We start from the raw sequence: 23066 nt of genomic DNA, 5'->3' as shown, positions 1-23066 counted from the left end.
TCACTGTTCAATAGTTCTAAGAATAGTGGATCTGTAGAGGAAAAGGAGATTATGAAATTGATCACAAGGCATAGGCAGAGAGGTACATTAAGGAGATGGAGTGGGCAGGTTATTTGTCTGGATGGCGAAAAAAGAGCAAGACGCAACAAGATCACACAGCGAGGCAGCAATATTAAAGCAGACGAGTCCCGTCAATAGGTGGATTGAAAAACAATACACAGCAACATGCTTTGGAAAATAGAGACTGAAATCAACCTATGCATGTTTCCTTTGCTCGGTAACCAGCAAACAAGCGTAAAAAGATCAGGTTTAAAAAAATGTAAATATAAATCTTTGAACATTGACATTCAGTTAAAACCCAAAGTTTCCCTAAAGTAAGTCTACCAATTAATCAATAACAATGAAGAAGCATTTCTGAAATAACAATATGAATAAATAAGTCATTCCCCGTACCAATGAATAGTTTAAAAGAAAATATCAAAAAGAGTCTGTAAAGCTGTATTTATAAATGGCTAAGATCCTCTGTATCTGCCACAGAAAAGTCCAAACATGAAGCTTCTTTTCCTCCTCCACCTCCTCAGAGGACCTCTATCTAGGCCCTGATACTCCCAGATGAAAAAAAAACGGATCACTGCTGATATCAAAATTTCCTAAAAATGAAATTGTCTTTTACTCTGCGATGTATCTATATGTTCTAATTCCGGGAGATGGAGGTGGCAGAAAGTTATATAGTGACCTAAAGTTCGAGGACCCCTCGGAATTGGGGGTGGGTGACTGGTACTAAAAAATGAAACTGCAGACCATGAAGTCGACAATTTAGCCCCATTAATTGAGAATCTTTCAGCTGCAAAGGTTTCTGTGACAATGGTGATAAGCTGTTCACTCGCATGAGTTGGAGATTCGCAGAATTAAGTGGTCCAAGTGTCCGCAAGAGAACTGTGAGGTATTCTCTTCCAGTTGTCTATGTAACCAAGAAAGGCTCCAAAAGCCACTTTGAATTTGCCCAGAGCCTTAAGCAAAACTAACAGGGAGGATAAGGCCAGCTGATCAGAAAGGAGTGAATATTCCCTAATTTCATGTATACCATCATAACATGCAGTACAATGCCTGCTTCCACAAACTGTCAGCTCGGATCAAAGAAAATTCAGGTTAAATAGTCGTAGAAAAAAATAATGACATAGCTACACAATACCCAGAGACCAAACAAAACCCACTAACCACCCCCCTCTTCTCTCCTCCACACCTCTCACAGAGTGCTAGTGAAACAAACCACCAAAACACTCAAACCGCACATCACTCTCTAACCAAGCTACAAAAGCGATAACCGCCAACACCAAACAACTCAAAGGGCCTCATTACGACTGAGGCGGAACGGGTTAATGGGCTCCGCTAAAGGAGGCGGACCCGTTAAACCCGTTCCGCCTCATTACAAGCTCCCCTCGCAGGACCCGGTAAGTAACGCCTGGTCAAACCAGGCGTTCTTACCGGGTCCCGCGAGGGGAAGAGGGAGCAAACAACGGGCCGCTCGTAATCGGCCCGTTGTTTGCTCCCTCTCCCATTCCCATTGAGCCCTATGGGGGCTCAAATGGGAATGGGGAAGGTCTGGGCCCGGGTTCCTGGAGGGAGGAATTACTGGGCCCTCCGAACTCGGAATGGCCCGGTAATTCCCCATTCAGTGAACCTGGGCCCGATTTTGGCGGCAGCCATGCTGCCAATAGCGGCATAGCTACCGCCAAAGTCGCAATGAGGCCCAAAGACTGGACTTGGCCCTTCTGGACACAATAAGCCCCAGTGCACAAAACAAAGCAAACCCAGAAAGCTTACACAAACAGAAGACTCCAGTAGCTCCGCGCTCTGCACGCATCAACAGCAGATGAGCACAAAATCTATCCTATCCCTCTCTCCAGCACACTAACCAACCGAACACGCTTTACCTTACAAAGCCACGTGAGCGCCTGGAGACCATGGAAATGGAAGCAGTGTCCAGTATAAATCAACTTAATATAAAAAAAAAACTAATTGCTATCCCTAGAATATTATCAGCATTTAATTTTCGCTAATTTGCACTTGTGTGCTAACTAGTAAAATTATACCCAGAAATTAAACATTATCCCAGTTGAAATGCCATGCAAATGCAGAATTGAAATTGTGTGCATTGGCACAACTTAAAGGGCGTGGATAGGCACACTTGGAAAAGAATAGGCAGGCACCATTGAATGACCAATGACAGGCCCAAACGAAATAGAGTGGATGGACAAAGCACCCATATGTGCACACGTTGGGACTGACTTACCCCACAGCTTAAAATGGTGCTCCTGTGTCTCTACTAGTATCCTCTAGTGCAGGGGCGTTGCTAGGGGGGGGCTAAGGGGGCTATAGCCCCGGATAGAATCTCAGGAGCTACAGCCAAAAGACTAGCTAGCCCCCAGTCCCAACAGTTCCGACATCAGCTTAGCCCCGGGTCTTTTCCAGACCTAGCAACTCCCCTGCTCTAGTGCCTCAGTCACATAGGGTGAGATTTAGCCCACTTTGGTACTACTCTGCACGTGTTCCTTTTTGGCAACTTTTTTCCCCGCTGGTGTACTGTGTTTGGGAAGCCCAGAAGGAGGAAATATATGATATGAACGTGGGTTGGAAAACGGAGAGGGAGTGTTGGGTCTCCATCTCCCGTGCCGAGCGTTGCGTGCGCCACCTCCCGTGCCGAGCGTGCCTCGGGAAGTTGTGCTGCAGGGGAGCCTGGATTCCCGCTGTCGTGTGAGGCGGCCATGGCTGGAAGCGTTCCGAGGTGATGGAGGAAGCGAGGCAGATGTACAGATAAGGCCCTGCCGCACGCACATCTCTGCCTGGGAAAAGCTCGAGGCCAGGCCCGACTGCGCCGAGGTGTTTAATGTGCCTCAAACCTGTCTGTCCTCTTCCTATCCGCACCTTGAAGCCCGTCCACCCCCAGCCCCCACCTCCTCTCATCCACTCCCAACTGCGCAGTTCCATAAAACGTGAAGCGTGCTGTCTGTGCCACGTGCCTTCCTTGCGAGGTCAATTAACAGTTACGACGAGGGAGGGGTGGGGTGGGGTGTGAGGGATTAGACTGTTTGTGTATAGTGTGTGTAAGATGATGTAAAATCTATATACAAATGCCCAATGTAAAAAACATATTATTAAACACCTTTTTTGTCAAAACTTCCCCTACCCCAATGTCTATTGGGAAAGGAATGCGCCCCTGATACTATTCTTTCAGGAATTTTAGAATGTAAAATGGTTCAGTATGAACAATCCAGTTAAACTTATAGGAAAAACAAAACGTGAAACCAGTGGGAAACCGGTGGTGATCAGATATAGTCAACCCCTGTAAGTGCATGTCCTGCGCATATTGCGTACAATTGCAAAATACGGATTGCGCTGAACATAGCAAACATACGTGACAAATCTTCCCATTTTACTCTGTAAAAGTATCGTGTATCTCTAACTACTGTTTGGTGTCACTCTCACGGCACCCCATTATATAGCTAGATGCAAAACAGGAGAGGAACTCTGGATAAGTTCCTATTATACTTTTGTGGGAATAATATTAAAAGTTCACTAACGCAGGGCTCCTTTAACAATAACGTAGAGGTTGGAAAGACAGCTCTAATATGTTAACTTCTGGTCTCAAACACGGGGATTGCTCAGTGTGTTGAGCGCTCGATTTAGCGATGTGGGTTTGGGAACTGCATGCCGCAGGTCCATATCCTGGTGAGGACTAATAAGCCTCTCAATTTTCTGAGGCGATAATAAGTACCGACTACGTTGGGATGGTAACAAGAGGTGAATATGTGCTATGTACAACACTTTGGCAGGAAGGTGATACTCCTGGGAGCCCTGTTATGCTGGAAAACCAATACTTGTGACTAGGTGCCACCCGGGCTAGGGCTCCGGCTAAGTCCTAAGGGCCGACTTGGAGGTGCGCCCATGGTTTAACTAGCATAAGGGTGCAACTAGCCGGTTATTGATTAAAAAATCACTGCAGATCTGGGAGACTGCACTTTGGGCAGTAGCTCAGCGAGTTCAGCACCAGGGAGCAACAAGCCAGCTACTGATTAAAATCACTGCAGGTCTAGGAGAGTGTTCCCCACTTTAGAACTTACAATTTACTTTGTGTTATGCTCTAGTTAACTGGCCAGGATCTACTTATTTATTATTATTTTGCTATGCTTAGTTTTACGCCTCTCAACATACGGGCACATTTCAAAAATTGGCTATGCCGACCACCTGCTAAAGACCTGCAGAATTCACGGGATGCATTTAAGCTCTGCAACAACCAGTGTCTTGGAAGCAGGACAAGGTAGAGCTGAGCAACACAGGTTTTGTGCCATTAGCACATCCCAAAGGACAATTAATTGATATCAGTGGGGGGCATGTGAGATAGTGTACTGATTTCAGCAATGAAAAAACACGGTGCAATGCGACACTGGCCTGTCACCTGCGGGACCTGGTTTTAACCCCTTGCGCACCTGGTATTGAGGATAGGTAGCAGGGTAGACAGGTGTCCTGTCAATTGGTCGACTGCAATTTGGTCGACACCATTTGGTCGAATGCCAAATGGTCGAATTTTTTTTTTTTTATTTATATATTTTTTTTGTGGGTTTTCGTGTGGGGAAAAAAAAGAAAAAAGAAAAAAAAGGGGGTTGGGGGGGACCCCCCCAAAAAAAACCAAAAAATGGGTAAAAAAAAAAAAAAAAAATTCGACCATTTGGCATTCGACCAAATGGTGTCGACCAAATTGTCTGTCGACCAAATGTTTTCGACCATTTGACTGGTAACCGGGTAGACAGCGATGGCAGGTCACATGTGGCATTTGAATGTTCGCGACGTCCAGCACGTAAGGTGCTCCGCACGATACCACTAGGACACCCAAAAAGAGATATAGTGCCCAAAATTGGTTGAAGCATTGTTATGGGAGTGACTGACCTGGCAGTCAGATACCAGGGGCTCTGAAGGAAGGAATTTGTGTTAATATACGGCAAAAGGTTTTTCTCGCGGTGTTGTTCACAGCTCTAAAATGACAAGGATGTGCGTAAGCAGACATTGGGAGTATAGGTGTATGTAGTTCTTCGTGAGTATGACTTACTGTTTTAGGGGCATTGAGGGAAGCTGGGGAGCCACCCCAAAGCGTGGCAGGGTTGGGTGGTACGGGGAGGAGTTATGAGGCTGCGGTTTTGGCCACAAGTGGATCCGATGGCTGCACTGGAGCCAGGTTTGGTTGACGGGCACTGAATCCCTTACGGACAGTTGAGACTCCTCATCAACTGAATGCCATGGTCCCTGGTCTATTACTGACTGGCAGTTGCTGACCAGAAGCGGACATCCGCTACTTTACAAACCGTAAGTGACACATGTCACCCAAGGACAATACACCTTGTTGCTAGGTCCTGTGGGACATTATTTTGTTTATGTGACTGGGACCATCCCTAATTTGTTTGCTTGAATCCAATAAATGTGATCTTTTGGTTCCAAAAAATATACATTGTTTCTGTGGTTATTATGATCAGAAAGGTAATAATTGCTTACATGTCTAAGATTCAGGGGAGGGGGCATAGTAGGGGTTTGCCCTGCTAAGAGGCTGTCCAGCCCCAGAATGGGGCGCTAGAGAGATAGCCTGCATAGCGGGCCGTCCATCTGGGAAAACTCCCCGGGGTATCAAACGCCCCGCCTTGGTAGGCAGAAGGGGCGTTCCTGAGGACCGGCCGCATCCGGCTGGGCTCCTGGGGGAACACACTTAAGGCTTGGGGCTGCCGGGCTCTTTCACTTTTTTCAGCCACCGTCTGAAGTCCCACCCTCCCTTTCCTTGTTTTAGGCACCCAGGAGCTTGGTTGACCTGGGTAGAATATGCTTGAGCCCGGTAGGTACTCCAAGTGGCAGATACTCCTGGATGGTTAGATGAGGGTTAGATGACGGTGCAGCTGTGGAAGTAAGTTCATTGTGAGGAAATAACATCTGCTTCTATCAAGAGATTGTGTAATTTGATGCTGACATTTCTTTTTCAGTGACATGTGAAGTACTGTAGGAGAATGACAATTGCTTTTGTTCATATAGTGTGTAATTGGTTGCTAACTTTTCTTTTTCTGTCACAGGTGGAGTTATGGGCCGGTCCTGGACGGGGAGGAGCTTTGACGCTGTGGTTTCGGCCACAAGTGGTTCTGATTGCCGCACTAGAGCCAGGTTTGGTCGACGGCACTGAATCCCTTACAGGGCAGTTGAGACTCCTTGTCAACTGAATGCATGTGGGATCAGGGAGTTCCAGGTGACTGGTGCTTGAACGGAGAAGGAGGATCCGCCCAGCCTGGAGGAGTTGTGAGGTGGGACAGCTAAGCTAAATGCTGTGCGAGATCTGAGATTCCTTGAGGGCTGGTAGGGAATGATTTTGTCTTGCAGGAATTCCAGTCCAGTGTTGTGGATGCGCGGTGGGTGATGCACATGGCTTTACAGGTAGTGCATCGACCAATTGGGAGCCATTGGAGGACTTTTAGTGTAAGGCTGATGTGTTATCTGGCGGGTATGTTAATGAGCAGGCGTGCTGCTGCGTTTTGTATTCTTTGGAGTTTCCTTAGTTGAGATGTCGGAGAGCCTAGGTAGAGGCAGTTTGCCTAATCTAGGTGGGAAAGAATGATGGAATTGATGGCCGAAAAATGGTGTGGATAGGTGAGGTAACGGAAGATACGCCTGAGAATCCGTAGATGGAAGAAGCAGGTTTTAGATACGGTAGTGGTGTGTTGGGTGAGGGCTAGGTCTAAGTCCAGTGTGCATCCCAGCTTTTTTACCACGTTGGTGCTTGTCCTAGGGGTTGAGGCCACGGAATCGTTTGGGGGAGGAGGGATGTTTTCCCGTAAACTTGGATTTCAGTTTTCCCAGGGTTGAGGATGAGGTAGTTCGTCGTCATTCGGTGGTGAATATCCGTTTTTGGGATTTGGAGGATGATCTCGGTGTCGTCTGCATAGTTGTAGCAGGAAGGATTGTATCAGCGGATGATTGCGGGCAGGTTTTTGGTAGAAGTTGAAAATTAGGGGAGATAGGGATGCTCCTTGTGGGACAAGTTTCTTTACTAGTCGTGATTTGGATGTGAAATGGTGGAGGTGCATGATTTGTGATCCTTAGGAGATAAAAGAGGAGATCCATGAGAGGGTTGTGTTTCTGATTCCTAGTGTTTGTAATCTGTCTAGTAGAATGGTGTGATCAATGGTATGTCTGCCATTAGCAGCATTGTGGAAGTGCAGTGATAAGGTGTCACATAGGGTTTGGGAGATTGGCGGGGGCTGGCTCAAGCATGCAGGGATTTGAATTCGGCTATGATTCTATATAGTTCCTTGCTCGGGTTTCGAGCATTTAGGATTCTGTTCCCATATAATGTATTATTGCTTTTTATGATTTCCAGTCCATATGTTCTCTTTGTTCTTGCTAGGGGGGTTTTGTTCTGGGCTGAAGGGTCGGCTGTCCATGTCCATTCAGACAGTGCTTGAGAATTTTGAGTGATTTGAGATTGACTGTGAACCACCTGGGTATTGGTCCTGATCTCTGAGAGGTCTGTTTTGTTGGAGTAAGGGGTGTGAGGGCATTTGTAAGCCAGAGGTCAAATGATTCGATCATTGGTGGTCCTTCCTGGAAGCCAACTGTATGGAGAGAGTCGAGGAGTGAGCGTGCTAGATCTGGGGTGATTATGTCTTTGTTCCATAGTGGAGTGGTAAGGGGGATGGTTGGCGGTGGTCGTGTGTTGCCTGGAACGCCAGCCGCTGTACTCAGTGGTATGCACAAGTAAATTGCTGAGTGATCAGTCCATGATAAGGGGTGGTGGGCTGGGTAGATCTAGTTGTGGTGCTCAAAATCGCATCGAGGGAGTGACCTCTCGTCTGGGTTGGTGTGAAGATGTATTGTACCAGTGTTGAGGGATTCTAGATTGCGAGTGAGCGGGTCATAGGGTTTGAGGGTGAGTCGAACCATATGTTGAAATCCCCTAAGTGGGTAAGTGTTGGATGTAGGATGAGGTCGGTGGTCAGTGCTTCAATGAGTGTATCTGTGAAGTTTTTGTTGTAGCCAGGGGGTCTGTAGATGAGTAGGAAACGGTGGAAGGTGGAGGGTGAGAGTTGCAGTTTTACCAAGATAGATTTGTAGTCTGTGGTGTTGGTGGCAGTGTCATTGATCATTAGCTGGAGTTGGTGTTTGTGTAATATCGCTAAGACCCCCTCCCCTTCGTGACCTATTCTGGACAGTGAGGGTGTAGCCAGGTGGGGAGGTCTTGTGCGTGATGGGCTCATAGTTGTCTGAAAACTAGGTCTCAGTGATGAAAAGGATGTCTGGGTTTTCGTCTCTGATGAGGTCACAGATGTGGAATTTCTTTTTGGAAACTGACCTGGCATTGAATTGCAGGATGGTAGATTGCCCTTGTGGATGCTGGACGGGTAGGGTTATAGGGGATAGCAGGGGCTGAAATGAGGGCATGCAATGAGGAAAGTGGGGCACGGTGAGAGGTGGTGGTGGAGTGTGGTGGAGTGTGGAGAAGATGGGACAACGGGAGTAGGAGAAGAGGGGAATAGGGCTAGGACTGAGAGGGGTGTGGTTGTGGAGGTTTGGGTCCTATAGTGTGGTGGCAGTGTTTGTGAGCTGGGTTGGAGGAAGTGTTGATGCAAGCAGGGGGGGCATAAGGTGACTTTTGCCTCAACCTTTCCTTGACATTTTGGACGGTCCTGGGGGTGTGGGTTAGAGTGGGTGGGGCTGTGGAGCTTGGGGTTTTGGCCAGAGCTGCTCTTGCTCCGCTAAGGCTGGGGAAATGCGAGTTGGAGGTGCTGTGTTGTTGTTTGGGGATGGTGTGAGCACATGGTGTGGGTGAGTGGTTGATGGCAGGGTGGTGTGAGTTGGTTGTATTATGTGGCTCGCTGAGCCATCCGGTATGTTACGGGGAACAATGTTCTCTGCTCCCTGAAGTGCCCTGAAGTGTAAAACTTGGACCATCCAGAGAGCAGAAAAAACAAGGCAGAGCACAATTTGTACCTTGTGTGTGGGGTTAGGAGGGCACTGGAAATCTATACCCTCTCCCCTGGTACTAGGAACCTGATTTCAAAAACAACACCACAGGGGAGGAACAAGAGAAAGGATTTTAAATGAAAGCACTCACCGGTGCCTTCTATAAGCTGGGGATGACCTGTTGGAAGAAACCTTCCGGCTGCCGGTCCAGAGGGGTATGGTCTGGGCCTTGTTAGACTAGGGCCACACCAACAATGCCATACAGCAGGATCTGCTATCACCGCACAGCTCCTTGGCAGAGCACAACATAGGTAGTTGCGGCATTTACAAGGATTGGATAATTTACAGCATGGCGAGGGTCCAAAACCAAGTGGGGGACACCAATGGCACACCAATGTCATCCCATAGGATCTGGTATTGGGGACTAGATTTCTTGGACTCTGGTAATGGACGAAATCGTTGTGCCAGAGAACCTGATGTTATTGGACCCTAGTCATGAACTAAAGCAACTTAGTGCTATGCCTGCGGGTTGCAAGGGGACATATGTCCTATCACTGTCCCAAAACAACATGTGTATCTACTTCCTCCAGTCAGTTTGGAGCACAGGAATCTGGGTAGTGCAAAAGTCCGAAACAACACCTGGACCAACTTAGATATATGGCAGAAAGAGGAGGGGACTTTTTTTTAGAAAGGGTGGATGTATGTGACAGTGTGGGAGTTAGGGGGGCTGAGGGAGTTAGGAGGATCCCAGCTCCTGAAACCCTCTCGTGTGTCATGCATTTTGACGATGGTACCACCCTCTGTTTCACAACACGTCCAATCCACTTTTTTGGCATGAGTTATATATTTTTTCCTTCCAAACTAGAGCTCCCAAAATGCACCTGCATGCCACAAAGAAAAATCCGGAATCAGGGGAATGGAATCTAGAACAGAAGTGGAATAAATGGGTATTTTTCCCACCACCCAGAGATGAAAACAAACTGGTAAAAAAGAGACACAGAAATCCTCACCAAACCGAATTGGCAACTAAACACACCAGTACACGATGAAGCCACATGTCTGCTACCCTGCAAACAGATATTGAAAATGGGGCGGGACAAGAGGGTTTTTTAAAGCCCGACAGCTGTATAACCCAGCCCTTGGGGAAAAGACAGGCACAGATTGGCCCACAGAGTTAGGTGATCACCGGAACGAGTGGAAGGGAGTGGGGTTTACAATCAGGAAGAGAACAATAAGTCACAGTAAGTCACAGATGCTCGAATAATACATGAACTCCTAACAAGGTTATTATTCAAAGATTCAGCAGGGAGCAAGGGCTGTCCCTCTCTAACCCAGGCGTTGTTACTCTCCAGGATCGTGTATACTGCTGGTTTCTCCCTACTGCCTAACTTCTGACTTACGCTCAGAGGGAAAAACGAAAGGCCAATGACGTTTCTGTCTAAACTCTAAAAATGGTTAGTTGACTACATGGTATTATAGCGTGGGCTTTTCAGACATGCTGCTCAACTCGGTCTTCTTCCTATCATGCCCACGTAATCTCCCCCCCTGATATTCTCTTCTCACTACTCTCCTGCTCCCAACTCCACCCACCTTCGCTCCTTCCAGTCCCTGTGTCTTCCTCCCTTGTCCCTCTGATCTCCCTCCCTCCTCCTACTGCTTGCTGCCACACTTTGATGTTACTGCTCCTGTGTACACTCTACCACACTCACCCCAGACTATGACTCTCTCCTCCACACTATTACTTCCCCACCACACAACTACTCCCTCCTCCAGACTACTACAACTCCACCTCACCTTCTTTTCAGACACCCTTATTTCACTCTCACATTCACTTCACATTCACTCCTTACACTCCCTCTCCTAATCACACTTGCTAGTCTTTCATGCACACCAGTAATGCACTCACCTGATGTACAACTTTACACTAACCTCCCTTTAACAAAAATTATGCCACTGGATTTCATAATTTATTTAACTTTATCATGATGTCCCTTAAGCCAAGATTTTCACTCTGAAATGTCAGTGTTTTTAATGATATATAGCATTAAAATATGCATGCGTACATAGTGTGACAAAGTCGATGCGGGAGGTCAGTAGACAGGAGTTGGTTCACCCGTTGGCCGGGGACTGCCACCCACTGCATGATGAAGGCCCAAAGGTGGAAATGGAGATCCCCCCAGTACACAATCCATTCTTACCCTTATGTGTGAAGTACCGATGCCATGAGAGCCATAGCATTGCATTCAAAGGATAAATGACATATTGAAAATGCAATATTAAGAATCGGGGGATGTCCAAGCCCGCAAAAGGGGCGCTAGAGGGACGTCCCACATAGCGGGACGCCCCTCTGGCCACACCCTCCCCTCGTTAGTCATCTTCCACCTTTCCTCCAAGAGGAAGGGGCGTCCCCAGGGCGGGAGCATATAAGGTGGGGGGACTGGAGCTCAGCCTCTTTAAAGCCCTCCACCTGTTTGATGATTTCTTTTACCGTCATAAATGTAAATAGGATCAAAGTATGTACAATTGTTAAATTTTGTTTCAGCGGATTTCGAGGTGTAAATTGTTGAATACTGTTTGATGGGTTCTGTACCGTCATAAATGAAAACTGGATCAAAGTATGTACAGTTGTTAACATTTTTGTTGCAGCAGATTTCGAGGTGTAAGTGGTTAAAAATTACTGTTCGCTTGTTGTTTCTTTACCTTCTATTAATTGTTCCTTTTGTCACAGGCAGAGTTCAGGGCAGTCCTAGCCGGGGAGGAGAATAACGCTGCGGTTTGAACCGTGGGCTCGTTTCCCGATGGCTGCACTCGAGTCACACTCGGACGATGGGCACTGAGTCCCTTAGGGACACTTGAGATTCCTCACCTGCAAGATCCAGTGGCCGAGGAGGAAGTACTCGGTGCAGTACAATCTGGAGTGTATGTCCGGTGCCTTGCGAAAGCTGTGGGCGTCAAGGGGACACTGTGAACATTCAGAACTATAACATTGCCCTGCTTTTGGGCCACTTTTTAAAAGTATGGTCGTGAACCATGATGTGTTTATGGCTGGGACTGCCCCCCTTTTGTTATGCTCCAATAAATTGTGACCTTTTGTTTCCAAATGTAGAACTATTGCCCGTCTATTATTGGGTAGTAAGGGTATGGTCTAGGGTTTGTTACCCCTCCTACGGAAGAGGGGTTAAGGGCCAATGGGGGCTGACACCACTAAGAAGCAAGCTGTTTGAAGACCCGCTGATGTGGTTGTCCGCAAGCTGTCTTGTGGCGCTAGAGAGTCTCGGGCATACTCATACCTTTTTGCAGGGTGCCATGGATGAAAAGATGAACTCAGGAATTTTGTCACAGATTTTCATGCGATTGGCCGGCGGTCTTCTGTGAAGTTTTCCAGAGCAAAGGTTGCTGTCAGTCTGTTTACAAGATGGCTGACATACATTGTGTAGCCTGAGTGAGCAGAGTCACAGGGTGCCGACAGCAAACACAAACCACATGACCAATTTGGTGGTTCGCGCAAGTCTAAACCAATCACGGACATGCTTGCACCACTCTGACTCCTGAGCCAGATCATATAATTACACTGCCCAGGCACATCCTGTATTGTAATATTACAGAGGTGTGGTTTTTCCCAAGTCACAGACCAGCACACAGCCTCATTTTAGAAAAGTCAAGGTTGCTTTATGCTTTATATACAAGGTTCCTGATAATGTTAGTATATGTTTCACTGAGACTACCCACCGGCCATCCTCATTCCGTCCAGCTCAGGCCCAAATGGAACTCCCATCACATTCACTCAAACCATGCAACCAAGCTGTCAATCATTCAGCATGTATCCATTCTTTTTTTTTTGTTTTTTCTTTGTTTTATTTGTTCCACTGGTAAAAAAACCTTTGCACATAAAAACCATTCAACAAAAACATAAATTATTACAAAAACTACATGAAATCACACAACCAATCACCTAACAAAAAACTGCAACCATTAAAATGAATGTTTCATTAATACATAACAATCTATCATTAAAAGAACATTAATACCATTAAAAATAATACAACTCTTGCAATCAATTTAAGGAATGTTGGGACCTTATACAGGGGAGGCGAAATGTCCCCGTTCAAATCATCTGATTATAAATTCATTGATCCGCCAATGGGACATTTTAGAATACAAGGATGAAAAGAGTTTACAAATCAGATAATCTGCCCCTAATACGATTCCAAATGTGAAACGCGGCTGATGTGACGACAAGCGATTCGGCACCATACAGGGCACTCCAGAACTGGTCTGAGATGTGATCTAGGAATGGGGTGTAGCCCTTTTTATAGAACACTACCAATGGGCTACAGTTGATAAGTACGTGTCTATCCGTTTCCACTTCCTTGCTACAGATCCGCTCCTCTCTTGGTATACCTCTCCATGCTCCTGTATTGCTAAATACAGGGAGAAGGTCAAAGCAAAGGCATACAATGAATCAAATCAATGGAGGGGAATAGGACTTGATCAGATACTTTTGTGTGCTATAATTAAAGCCACCCTGGTTCGTATACCTTTCATACTTAGAAATAAGACAATCATAATCCACCGTTTTTCTTGTCAAACCGGAAAGGTGGAACTCAGTCAAGGTAGATGGTATGCAAGAAACTGTGCATGAAAATGGTGGACCACAGTGTGGTCAAGTATAGAGAACCAATTGCCGCAGGACCGCCTCTCCTGATGCTCCACGGCAGCCCTCAGCAGCTGATTATCGGTTTCATCTGCAAAACGGATGTTGGCCCACAATCTGCAAGCGGCTAATTTCCAGTAGGCCATTAGTGATGTAACACCAAGTTCTAATCTAATGGCCTCTACTGGCGTGGCACAGGGTACATGAAGTAAAGATCGTAAAATGTTGCCCTCCAGGGCTTTTCCGGGAAGGCCTCTAGGGTATATATTATAAATGGTACCACTGGAATCTTGTAGGCTTGTACCATTGCGTCGATTAATCTTCCACCCAGCCTATTAATTACTTTTCTCAGGACCAGCCATTTCTTCCAAGCTTTGGATTTAATGCTGGCCGAGGGGGGCTTAAAGCGGCGATCATTAGATAACAACATGCCAAGATACTTGTATGAAGTCACCTGCTCAACTACAGAGTTGCCTACCCGCCAAGCAAAGCTTTTGTCCTCCGTTGCCTGCTTGCCAAAAATTAGAATCTTGGTTTTAGCTATATTGATAGTCAAACCATTATCTGTCGCATATTCGTGAAGCCTATTCATGGAATGCTGCAGGCCAATTGGGGTTTTAGAGATTAGGACCTTATTGTCTGCATAGATAAGGCAGGGCAGTGGTTTAGGACCATAGGGTGGTGGATGACAATGCAATTCCTTTTCCAAAACACTGGGAAAAACTGAAACAAACAGATTGTAAAGCAGGGGCGCAGGAGGGCAACCCTGCTTCAGCCCCTTGTTAGTGGGGAAGGATTCAGAGGTATCACCCCTTTGGGAAAGGCAGATTTTAATTGTCGTGTCGGAATACAGCTTCCTAAGGAAGTACAAGAGTGACGAGTCATTAACCCAGTCACTCAACTTCCTCCAGAGTCTGCTCCGACTACTGATTCAAAATCACCTGCATAGTCAACAAAACACACATATAGATGGGAGTCCTTATACTGCCAAACATCTGAAATTAAGGTCTGCAAGACCCAGATAGGATAGGAAGCACTGTACCGCTTCCTAAATCCCGTTTGGGATTAATGGAGCAGTCCCCTCCCTGTGGCCCAACTAGTGAGCATCCCCAAAAGTATGCTAGAGGAGATTTTAGAGGAGCTGTCCAACATTGCCAGCAGTCAAAAATTAGATGGAATATCCTGAGGGCCTGACTTGTGAACCGGCACCAAGACTGATTGCTTCCATGAGCCCGGGATGATACCGGTTTCACCAACGTGAGAAAAGAGCGACGACAAAACCTCAGCCCACAGCGTGAGGTCCTCTGTAATTATCACATTACTCAACCCATCGGGTCCTGCGGCCGCAGAATAGTTCATAGAAATAATTGTTGCCGCCAGGTCTGTTTCATTGAGGCATTGCCATACCCATGTGGTTTTCATTGGTAGTGTTTCATCCGACCCCAACATCGCCCCATCTTCCCAATAAATACTCTTTATGTGTGACGCCCAAGACTCCTCAGAGACAGCAATATGTGCAGAACTTCTGAATGCTGATCTAGGCAGCCTCCCACTCCTACTACACAAACCACATCAGGGAGTGGTGTGCACTTGCTCCATGGGTACATCACAAGGCATACTGACCTGGGCAGCTTTCCACTTAGAGACAAGTTAACAATCCAAACCCATGGAACAACTCCCTCCTGACAAAACATATACCCCACTGCATCCCTGGTACCCCAAACACAATATTCATGCCACCAAGAACACTGTATACCAGACACACACAACCATGCCACCGGGCACACTGTGTCACTATGATGCACCTTGTCACCATATACCCAGACCCCGATGCCTGCACCAAGTATATCAACAAACCGTCCCACCAAACACACCCTGTCACCAGCGCATGCACCATGCATGCACCATACACAGCCTGCAATCTCGGCTCCAGCATACCTTCCCACTCACAGTCCACACACAAAAACGCCAACCAGGTGCAACGTACCTACTGGAGGGGTACTGAAACAATGTAATGATCAATAAATAAACCAAAAAGTCCATGTATAATTTGGAAATAACTAACTAAACCCTCAACTAAACTCTGAGGAACGTCAAATACATCATACATTAAAACTCATAATTGTCCTGAGAGGCCACAACATTAAACATAGAGATTGCACTCATAGTATTGAGACAATGGTATCAAACAACTAGAAGCAAGACATGATAGGACCTATATAGAAGCAATCCCACTTCAAACCTAACTTAACTGCAGTACACTCAAATCCCCCAACCCCATAATATCCTAACATTGGGGCAAGACACAAATACATAGAGCGCATTCCAATCACATGACCCCATAGTACCTAAAATAAAGCTAAGAGTTTACACTACACTAACGCGCTATGAAGGGAATTGCCAATGAAGCAAGGGTAATGGGTCAGAGCTGACACCCAATGAATGGCACAATCCATCCACATCCCCAGCAGACAAAATCAATGTTCCTGTGACAATGTCCTCTGTTTGGTCCTCAGAGTGTGTGGCTAACTCGGGGTGGCTCTGTGAAGTGGGGCCTGCGGTTTGTAGGGGGAGGATGTCCTGGTCCTCCCTACAACATCAATGTCCTGGAACAGGGGACCACCATATGAGGTCTACTACCACAAAAAGCCTATTTAATGATCCTATTGATAAAACAAGCGTGAACACCAGGACATGCAGACACACAAGATGAGAAAATAGAAACTAATGCCCCTTTAAACCAACCCTTATGTGAGAAGGAAGTCACTGGCATGGCCCTAGGTCATGCAGACCCACGAGGAAAGAATATTGACAAAGCTTCCCCCACAATACACGGACAGATGGTTTAGCTGGTGTCTTTTATTTAGGCCTCTAGAGGTCCTCATGCGGATTCCAACAGCATAGGTTCTACTGGAGATTTTGGAGCAGTTTGTCCAGAGATTCGGACGAGAAATCGGTTTGCATTTCTGTTGGGTTCTTGAGCAAAAACAAAGAGGTGATGGCTGGAAGGTTTAGAATAAATCTTAACCACTGGCATTGCTCTGGGCAACCCTCCAAACCACCGTTCTTCGCCTGCCAAGCCATTACTGAAGGGGAAAGACCATATTCAAATCCGGCTTGGCCCCACCCCAAAAGGGGCAGTCCAGCCCAAACTGCTAGGTCACATCCCTTCTGCACGAGACCACAAGCATCCCCAAACATGTTTCGGCCTTGTTGGGCCTTATCAGTGAGGAGTAGCTTGGGTCTCTAGGCCCAGCAGACATGGACCCACGTCTGGGCATACCCGTCCCACTAGGGGTGACAAAGCAAAAACAAAGAGGTGATGGCTGGAAGGTTTAGAATAAATCTTAACCACTGGCATTGCTCTGGGCAACCCTCCAGACCATCGTTCTTCACCTGCCAAGCCATTACAGAAGGAGAAAGACCATCTTCAAATCAGGCTTGGCCCCACCCCAAAATGGACAGTCCAGCCCGAACTGCTAGGTCACATCCCTTCTGCACGCAAGACCACAAGCATCCCCAAACATGTTTCGGCATTGTTAGGCCTCATCAGTGAGTAGTAGCTTAGGTCTCTAGGCCCAGCAGGCACGGGACCCACGTCTGGGCATACCCGTCCCACTAGGGGTGACAAAGCAAAAACAAAGAGGTTATAGCTGGAAGGTTTAGAATAAATTTTAACCACTGGCATTGCTCTGGGCAACCCTCCAGACAATCGTTCTTCACCTGCCAAGCCATTACAGAAGGGGAAAGACCATATTCAAATCAGGCTTGGCCCCACCCCAAAAGGGGCAGTCCAGCCCAAACTGCTAGGTCACATCCCTTCTGCACAAGACCACAAGCATCCCCAAACATGTTTCGGCCTTGTTGGGCCTCATCAGTGAGGAGTAGCTTGGGTCTCTAGGGCCAGCAGGCACGGGACCCACGTCTGGGCATACCCGTCCCACTCGGGGTGATAAAGCAAAAACAAAGAGGTGATGGCTGGAAGGTTTAGAATAAATCTTAACCACTGGCATTGCTCTGGGCAACCCTGCAGACCATCATTCTTCGCCTGCCAAGCCATTGCAGAAGGGGAAAGACCATATTCAAATCAGGCTTGGCCCCAACCCAAAAGTTGGGTTCTTGAAGCCTTTTCTCAATCTGTCCTTCTGCTAGTCCTTGGTCGATCTTGATGACTATTTCAAATAGGGCCTGCAGGGTGTCGGGCTCAGTAGCATGGACACATTTGTCCATATATTCTCCCAGAATGTAGCGTCTGGGTCACTTTTGGGTCACTTTTGGCCAATGGGAATCAGCAGCTAACTGCCAAAAACAGCTCACTTACAGGATCGGGTCTTGGAATTCCTGCTTCAAGCCCACCAGCTGGTTTTGTGAACTAGCTGCCAAGTTCAAAAAATGAAATATGTCCAAGAAGACCTTCTCCAATTCAGTGAAATTTTCAAGAATGGGACTTCGCATGGAGACACATGGAGCGACCTAGGCCAACACATTAAATATTCAAGATAAACCCGCTCTTAGCTTTGTCAGTAGAGAAATGGACTGAACGGAACAAGAATTGGATTCTAATATGGTTGCAGAATTCGGTCAAGCGCCGGAACACCGTCATATTTCATAGGCCTGGATTGTGCTACAGTAGCCTCTGCATTTGGAGCCATGAAGTTCTTAGCGATAACGTCCTTAAGTCCCTTATGTTCCTGCTTGAGCACAGCTACTTATAAATGAAAGGCGTGTATCTCATTATTGAGCTCTTAGGTGGACTTCATATAGTCTCTGAAACTGGCGCTAAGCATCTCAATCTATCAAGCTGCGTAGAACACTGGCCCCTTGCACCTGAGATCCAGGTGGAAGTCAATCTGGACATGTCCCCAGCGGATGCAGCTGAGCAGGAAGACAGGCGGTACAGGAATCTAACCTAGAACTCCTACTGCAGAGGAATATACACAGAGGAGATCCGTCTCCGTCTCCCTGCACCATGGGGCAACACCCTGGATTTACATGGCAGAGAGAAAGTCCATGGCTCTGACACGGGGTGCTGAGCTTGTATTGGTAAACGAGGGTTCATAGAGCAAAATAGGGGTATGGCAAAGCAGTCCACACAAAGGAACACAGGAGAACTGAAAGACATCAAGGTCAGGGCAAAGGTAAGTCTGACAGAATACTGAAGGCCATAGAAGAAGAGAACCAAGACAAGGAGCAAAGGGGAAATATAAAGGAAGTTGGAGGTGTGTTAGGTAGAACTCCTTCGAACAGGAGATGGAGAATAAGATGGAGCTGGAGCGAACAAAACAGAAAAGTTTAGACGTCTGAGCCCAAGTAACCCAGTGTCTTATCGGAGGAGAGCAGGTGCGAGCGTCAGGAGAGCATTGCCTCAGCAATGCATGGGTGCCATGTACAGCGCATGACCACGGTGGGCTTAGATGCCCCCCCCGCACATGGGTCGTGATAGCGGCACTCAAGTAGACATGGCATAAGGAGCCAGGAACTGCTGGCTGAAAGGCAGGAGCTTCCTATGTTGTGCCCCATCAGGAGCTACAAGAGATAATGGCCATGAAACTGGTGCGGTGAGACTGCATGTGCACGTGCCTGGAAGGCTGCCTGTGCATGCACCTAGAACACGAGAAACGGGACAGCGCACATCCCCTAGCGTATTCTCTGCCACAGCACTTCTAATGGGTTTGCCAGTTTTGAAGCTTGTTGCCAGTGTTGTAATTTAACACCGGTGTGGTGGTTCCTACTTCGCACACCAGCCTTAAGCCTAATGTCAGAAAAGTCCAGGTCACCTTATTTACACAGTAGATAAGGTTCCTGTTACCCTTAGTATATGTAATGCTTAGTATAAATTACACTGAGACCACCCCTGGCCTGCCTAATTCTCTCCAACTCAGACCCAATGGACACTCTCAGAACATTTACTCAAACCATGCACCAAACTTTCTCTTAAGCTACTATCCATTCAGCATGCACTAACATTCTGCCAGCATTCAGGGATGGCTAGTGGAAACAGACTTACAAACCCAAGATAAAACAGTCTGCAGAGATATTTAAACACCACACAACATAAGGAGTGTGTGTGTGTGTGTGATGAAGGAGTCAGGAAGCAGAGGGACAGGTGCAGAGTAGAGTGTGGTGGAGCGGGGAGGCAGAGAGTAGAGAGCAAAAAGGAGGAGAGGAGAGAGAACTGTGAGAAGGAGGTGGCAATGGGAATGAGCGCGGAAAAGGAATTGGCAACGAGATGGAGGAAGTGGACAAAGGATTAGGAGGAAATAGAGTGGAGAAATGGAAAGGAGGATGAGATGAAGAATAAAAGAGGAGAGTGATAGGGGAGGAGGATGAGAAAGGAAATAAGGCACAAGAGTACCAGCAGGACAAAAGGGATAGGACTGAGGAGGCCGAGCACCTAACAAAAGGGAAGAAGGATGTGAAGGCAGGAGATCACAGTAAAGAGGACTAAGAGGAGGAGGAGAGCAATCCAGGAAGGGGAGGAAAGGGCCAGTAATGAGTGGGGAGAAACCAAGTGAGACCCCAAGAACAGGAGAAGGGAAAAGATAATCCTAGGAAGAGAAGCAAAGTTTCGAGCATAGCCAGGGAGACTACGAGAGTAAGGTTCATTGACCCTGGATTAAGAGGGCCTTTGTAAGTTGGTTGTAGGGGAGGTGTTCCAAGAACCAAGACTAGGTCAAGAAAAAGAGACACTGTACTCCATATTTTAACCAGGGGTGGCGTTTTAAACTCAATCAACAGGGGACAGTTTATAGTACCCTAAGTGCTAGAATTCTTTTTATTTTTTTATTAGCACATGGGTTACAGAATTAAACCTTTCCGCTAAAAAATAGAAAGCTACTAACATTTACAAATCTTATTTCACATTTAGAAGGACAAAAACATTTTTAACTATATCATTTCACAAATTTAAAAAAAGAAAAGAACTAGAACAACAGAACAGTTTAACTTAACTGATTCAATCAGAACAAAGATTCTTTTCAAGGTGTCTGCTTAATTAACAACTGTCCTCAATTACCAAAAATATTTCCTTCCGAAAGGCAAGCAAGGCCAATGTTAGTGAGATCCGTTCCCCTGAGTCAGAAGGACCCACCAATCTTCCACTGAAAAAGTCGCTAATTCATTAAAGAACTTTCCCATTTACTTGGACCTAATGTCTCTTAGAGCTGGGCATAATAAAGTAAGATGATACAATGACTCCAGGTTGTGTTTACACAGTCTACAGGAAAAGTCCAGAGTGTTTTTGTCCTTCCTTACTTCAATCACTTCTTTCGTAGGAAGCAAGTTGATATGGAAAACGCATGAACTACCCACGTAGATAGCTACTCAGAAATGTTGAAAGGTAGCCAAGGACCGTCCCTCAAGTACTAAATTATGGAAGGCTTTTATGAGTTTAACTATGAGTCAACTGTTATGACTACTGTGATCATATGTCATTTTTGTAACGTTCTATTAAGATATGCGCCCGGTTGCCCTCGGGCCTGGTTTTGCGCTATACAAATAAAATAAATACAAATACAAATAAGATTTCTTCTTGCTTCCTGTGTCTCAATCCAATCAAGATCATACAATTTCTGCTTCACTAGAACTGGATTCTCAATTAGTGCGTCTTCTGATCGGTTCACGCTCCCCAGAATTGCCCTGCAGACCTCTCTCCATTCCACTAGCGTCTTCTCAGTGTTACTTATCAGGGTTTTCTTTAGGACAGCAAAGCCTCCCTCGTTGGTCGACGTAATGCACTTATGGTAAAAAGATAGCGATTTCCAAACTGTCAAGGCATACATCGAGGTGAGACAGAGCTCTATTCTAATTGCCTGGATAGGCATACACTTCGGCAAGGCTAATACACGTCTCCAAAAAATGCCTTCAAGTTTGGCCTCTGCTCTGTAAGTCAGTAATGGCATAACTTTCATACGGTAGAATTCTAAGACCGGAAGCAGGGAGAATTTAAAATGTCTCAACAGTATCAATCTCGCCTGCGCAGTCAGATTCCTCAACTTGCTGCGTAATATTTCTTCTCTGAATGAGTCACTGGCACTGTCACTTAGGCACATTCCCAGGTATGTCAAGGAGGTCACCTCCATTATCCTCTCCAACCTCAGATACCAGGCTTTGTCCTTGCCTCTTTTTCCAGGTTCACGGCCCAAGGTTAGGATTATCGAGTTTTTTACATTCATTTTGAGCATATTAGACTCCACAAAAAGGCCAGCGCATCAAGTTGCTGCGGTTGGACAACCTGAATTTGGTCCAGCAGCACCAGATCATCGGCATACAATAGCCGACTTAACAGCTCGCCGGCTAGTCGTGGCGGAAAGCATCTGGTGTTAATGAATGCTTTTTCTATATCTGATATATACAAATTGAACATTGCTGGGGCCAATGTGCATCCTTGTTTTAAACCCTTTGCCATTTGGATAGACTCTGAAAAATGTCCAGAGTTATATAAACTTACTCTGAAGGTGGTATCCGAATATAGGGCCTTCACAGCTTCTCTTATGTCTTGCGGGCAACCCCAAGCTTTTAGCTTTGTCCTAAGAGTGAATCTGTCAACTTGTATCAAAAGCCTGGGCCAGGTCAATTGAGGCCAAATGCATTTCCGTGTTCTTCTTGCCTTGGCCCTGATCTTTAAGTAGTTGATCAGGAAGAGATTCAGAGCTGTTTCAATACCTTTCACAAATCCCGCCTGCAATCGACCGTAATGATTTGTATGTATATTCCAATTTGTGAGAGCCTTCAGGATCAATGCCGCAAAAATCTTGCCAATGACATCCAAGAGGGCTATGGGCCTGTAGTTGTTAGGCTCCGACCTGTCACCCTTCTTGAAGATCGGCACTACGATGCATTTAGTCCACGAGACCGGGATTTGTTTTGGCTTTTTGATTAATTCGAACAGTTCCTGCATGAAAGATGCCCATTGCTCCGGGTCCCTTTTCGGTATTAAATTAGTTATGCCATCTGGTCTGGCTGCCCTTGAATTGCTTGATTTCTTAATTAAGTGAAGGATTTAGCTTTTCTCCGTCTGAAAGGACCAATCCATACAATTGGCTTTGTCTTCCCTGTCCACTGCTTTACCTGGACTCGCGAATAATGAGTTGAAATGATCCACAATATTCCAGCTGACATTGGATTGGACACCAGAGAGAGTTGGGGAGGGTTCATCTCATTAATTATCCTCCACATTTCCGAAGTGTTTTTCAAAGCCATACGTTTTTGCATCTTTTCCGCGTCTTGCTGTAACAGTTTATACTTATGATGCTTCAACCAATTTTTGAACTGCTGTTTTGCTTTTTTTAAGATTTCCAGCGCCTTGTGTGTGCCATTTTTATTTTGCACATCCTTACTAGTCCAGGAGACTTTTTCCTTGTTGCCACTTCGATATCAAACCTATGACGAGTTGAGAAAACTCTTCTGAAGCCGGCAGGTCTTT

The sequence above is a fragment of the Ambystoma mexicanum genome, chromosome 11 (genome assembly GCF_040938575.1).
Source record: "Ambystoma mexicanum isolate Mex_15411 chromosome 11, UKY_AmexF1_1, whole genome shotgun sequence".
NCBI lineage: Eukaryota > Metazoa > Chordata > Amphibia > Caudata > Ambystomatidae > Ambystoma > Ambystoma mexicanum.
Note: the sequence above shows the minus strand (reverse complement) of the source record.